The sequence below is a fragment of the Octopus bimaculoides genome, chromosome 7 (genome assembly GCF_046866305.1).
Source record: "Octopus bimaculoides isolate indiv1 chromosome 7, ASM4686630v1, whole genome shotgun sequence".
Classification (NCBI taxonomy): Eukaryota; Metazoa; Mollusca; class Cephalopoda; order Octopoda; family Octopodidae; genus Octopus; species Octopus bimaculoides.
This window is the reverse complement of record NC_142934.1, coordinates 70,495,536-70,500,535: the sequence shown is the minus strand read 5'-3', so window position 1 is coordinate 70,500,535 and position 5,000 is coordinate 70,495,536. Positions and strand designations below refer to the sequence as shown.

The window sequence follows — 5,000 nt, the reverse complement described above, 5'->3', positions numbered from 1 at the left end:
TACCTAAAAATGACGGGATGGTCAGGACTAGAAGACAAATATTTATTCATATTCTGTGTGTGTGTGTGTGTGTGTATGTGCGTGTGTGTGTGTGCGTGTGCGTGCGTGTGTGCGTGCGCGTGTGATTAAAAAAGTTGGTACTGAAATAATACAAATTTGAAAATTTGAGAATGAAGTAATGAGAGCGAGGAAAGGGGCTACAGAATGGCAGGTGCCCTTTGAACATTTAATATCATGGAAACTAAAGGGTGGGGTTAGGAATATAAAACAAACACTCTTGATATGACACACAGTTTTATGTAAAGATTAGAAGCATATTTCTATTTGTTATGAGAAGTTCTGATGATTTGTATAGGCATTGAGTTTATATTGAGACTACTGTGGCGGTGGTCGTAATGTGTATCTTGTCTTCTCTTGTATGACCTTATGTTGTATTCTGTTGCCTTGAATATATTGTCAAACAGCGTTTTGTTGTTTCGAAACAATAACATACTGGCAAAGTTTCAGAGTGGACATATCCTCTACAAAAGCCGGCATGAAATATATGATTGAAAGAGTTGTCAAGAATAATAAACAAATATGGTAGCGAGTGTGTGTCTTAGATAATTAAGCAGGTTAACGTAAACATATTAGCAGCTAAAATGGCAACCGACACAGTGGAAGGTTATTAGTCGACAAAATACATTTACTTTTCCTTAGCTTGACAATGGCCAGAGGATAGAGGCAGAATAAGATATGTTGCCAAGGATCTGATTAAATGAACAGCAGATGGGGTGGTGCATATATTTATGTAAATGTGTATGTTCGTATGTTTTGCAATTATTTAGTGGTTTGTTTTGTGTGTACGTACGAGGTCTGATCAATAAGTATCTGGAGTGTTGCCATAGTAACGAAGCTAAAGTACGCAGAGAGAAGCTGCTCGGCAAAGTTTGACCTTGACTTCTACCTTGCATGTGCACAAAGTCTTAACGTTCTAGTTCATTTCCGCTGTTTACAGCAGTGCTTCGAAGTAACGTGTGTAACGTGTGATCGTCGCATTGACCATGACAGAGAAAGTTGTCATGGCGATACCTGCTCAGTGGCCTATGCAAAGTTGTGGAAAGTATATGGGTTGCACACAAGTGTAGGAGTGGTTCAGACGTTTCGAAGGTGGCCGCAAAAAAATGTCGATAGTGACGAATGTTCTGGGAGACCCGCAACCAGCAGAATTGAGAAAAACATTGCAGATGTGCGTGCAGCTGTGAAGAGAAATCGTCGAATCACCATCCGTGAAATTTCAGAGGATGTGCAGATTAGTTATGGTTCAGTTCAGTCCATTATCACTGAAGATTTGGGTATGAGACGCGTATCTGCCAAGAGTGTGCCAAAACTGCTCTCAGCTGATCGAAAAGACACTCGGGTTTCAGTTGTACAAAATCTCCTTGATTGCATCGGGATTGATGAAGATGTTTTGAAAACTGCATAGGCCTCTGAGCAGGTATCGCCAAACTTTTGGCAAAATTTGATGCAGATTCTCTGCTCAGCTTCCTCTGTCTTGGTCAATGCGACGAAACACACCCTACACACGTTACTTCCGAGCACTACTGTAAACAGCGAAAGTGAGCTAGAACGTTATAACTTAGTGCGCATGCACAGCAGTGTTGATGGTCAACACCCAATCTAAGGCTCTTGGATGGATTCTGCCGAGTCGGTTATGTTTTAAGCATTCAGACCATGTCTCTCGTGTGAAAATAATCTTCCTTGCTCCCATCAGATTCGGAAGATATGAAAAAGTTATGAACTTTGCTCTACTTCCTGCATATCTACACACGTGTATGTATATTTTTGTAGGCGATACATGATACCTTAATCAGGAATCTGGAGATTAATGTGACTCTTCAAACAAGTACATAGGAAATACAATTTAATGTAGAGTTAAACATAGGGAGAGAGCTGGCAGGATCATTTGCCAGGATCATTTGTCTTCACGTCCTTCTTGCTTTCAAATGCCGCCGGGGTCGACTTTGCCTTTTATTGTTCTCGTTCGATTAAACTGGGGTCGATGTAAACGACATAACCCTTCTTTCGAAAACTCCTGGCGTTTGCCACCAGTATAGAGGTAAATATATAGTATAGAGGTATAGAGTTAAATAATCTTCCAAACGGTCAAAAGTTAAGGGTCACTTAGAAAAACAATGAAAAATGGAACAAGAACAAAAAAGAAACCCTTACTATTAATATTTTGTAAACATAGCTTTACTATCAATGATCTCCTGACATCTGTTAATATAGGACTGAATTAATTTCTTGCAAAATGATGGAGTAATATTGTTCCATTTGTTTTCCAATAATTTCTTTTTCACGTCGCATCTCCAATAATTTTCCAGACATTTTCTACAGGGTTGAGATCGGGACTTTGAGGTGGCCAGTCCATGAGCTCAACCCTTTCATCACTCAAAAACTCTTTGACTCTCTTCGCAGTGTGACAGGGAGCATTGTCCTGCACGAAGATAGGAGGTTGAACGAATATAGGAGCTTCAGAGATGTGGAAGGGCATGCTGTCTAGAAATATGCTTGTAGATTTCAGCATTGACAGTCCCTTATAGGCAAATAAGTGGACCAGGACCAGCAGCGAAGATCACTCACCGTAACTCCTCCATATTTCACTGTCTTTTTTTCACACATGCACGAGTTAACTTTTCGCCACTTCGTCGGACGTACATCCCGCCATCGGAACCAATCACATAAAAAACTTCGATTCATCGCTAAAATGAACCTCCGACCACTGTTCTTCTGTCCAAACGACATGTTCGTGAGCGAAACGAAGACGGGCTCTTTGAGTCTTCTTGGAGATCAGAGGTTTTTTTAGCCGATGCTCGAGCAGGCAACCCAGAAACTCGTAACCTCCAAGAAACGGTTTTGCGCGAAACTTTGACATCGGAAGTGGAGCTAAACTCGCGGGATATCTGAGCAGCACTCTTAAACTTATCCTTCAGTGACATTCTAACCATAATACGATCCTGTTTTGGTGAAGTTTTACGAGGTCTACCGGTTTAGCATTTATCGATACTGATGACGTAAAACGAGTTACAATTCGTTACACAACACTTCTAGACATTCCTACAGTAGTTGCTATCACAGAATTTTACTTGCCCTCTTGGTAAAGGCACACAATCCTATGTTTTTCATCACAAGATACGGTCGTCTCTCACAAGCTGAATGCTCCAATAATGTAAGATCAAAAGAAGTAACTGTTAGCACATTCACAGTCTTCTAAACAACAAATACCTCGATTAGTAGTTAACTTTTTCTAAGTGACCCTTAACTTTTGGCTGCTACAATTTGGAAGACTATTTGTTTATTTCCTCATAACTTACGGAATATTTATTTCCTCACTTGAAAAGATCACAAGCGATAAATATTACATATATCTAAATATGTGTAAAATATCTAGTCTCAACATTTTGTTAATCTTCTATAATAACTATTTCAATAGACTTGTTCTTACTGACCCTTATATTATGACCGCTACTGTATATAAATATACATATATATATTATATGTGTATGTGTGTGTATATATATATATACATAAATGTATGTAAACATGTGTCTAGGTATATAATACATACACACACACACACACACACACACACACACACACACACACACACACATGTATATGATGTATCTCTGTACATGTATATTTTTGTGAATATGTGTGTGTCAAAAAGATCATAAAGATGGAGTGACCTTCGAGATGTAAAATTATTTGATAAACAGGTGTAGAACAGATATGCAGATATATACATATTCAGGTGAGTGGAAATGCGGACGGGCGTATGGTGGGATGAATGAATGGCATAAAGTTGAAAATATCTATAAGTATCATGTATGGATGATATGATAACTCGATCATTGCATAAACGTGTAGAAACCCAAATGAATGCATACGTGTGAATTGCTGTAACGATATTAAAAGTTGTAGATATATGTCTGCGTATATATGCATTGCTTAAGAATATGTGTATATACACAAACTTATACATGCATATATGTTCATTTGTAAGTGTGCATGTCATTCGGTGTTTGTACGCTCATGTAAAATCATATATATATATGGAACTCTGTCGATGTTAGTAAATGAGCGTAGTGTAAGAAGGAAAGAGACTGATATAAAGCTACAGAAGGTATAAAATTGCCAACCTATTTGTTCTGAGATCAAATTTACTGTAAGGTTTCTAACACCTCATTTCACCTAGCTCTCAGGAATAGTAGAACGATGTGAACAATATTTTTTACGATAAATTCAAGTGCATCATTTCCTCTTCGCATCTTTAGATTGTTCGTCGGGATTATCAACAGAAATTTTCTTCTAAATTATTTTATATACATGTATTATGCAAACCTGTGTAGGAATTAGATGGTGAAGTCGGAATATATAAAAACAGAAGAGAAAGTATCTAGATGAATAGATATCCAGCTATCCAGCCAGTCGTACAGACAGCGTGAGATTTTCTAATATGGCATTAGATAGATTAATCAATCAATTTACATACTGACTCATTACGTACCTAGCTAGTTGCCGAGATACTAATCTACCAGCATTTACACATATATACGTACGTTCTGTATATATGTATATCAATATAGCGCAATATACATCTATGTGAACTCGATAGGCTGAGTACATACACAAGAAACTACACAATTCACACGTGCACACACACACACACACACACACACACATACATACATATATATATATATATATATATATATATATATACATACATACATACATACATACATACATACATACATACATACATACATGTATATGTACATATACATGTATGTATGCAATGCCGAAAATTAAATAAAATGCAAGCGAACGATTGCCAATGGCTTCTCTGATGCTAGTGACCAGCAATTTACAGTATCCTCAACTGTCTTTATAGTGGCGTGATCTATCTGAGTGTTCCACACTTGAAATGGTCGGTTCCTGCAATGCTAGCTGCT

The 5,000-nt window shown here is 37.8% G+C and overlaps 1 protein-coding gene and 1 long non-coding RNA gene across 2 annotated transcripts in view; one reads left to right on the top strand and one right to left on the bottom strand.

Moving 5' to 3' along the window:
* LOC106874518 (nucleolar protein 4) overlaps positions 1 to 5,000 on the top strand; it is a 1,458,602-nt gene that overhangs the window by 688,790 nt on the left and 764,812 nt on the right.
* Positions 1 to 5,000, bottom strand: part of LOC149134765 (uncharacterized) — a 68,039-nt gene that overhangs the window by 43,085 nt on the left and 19,954 nt on the right. The window lies entirely within an intron of this gene.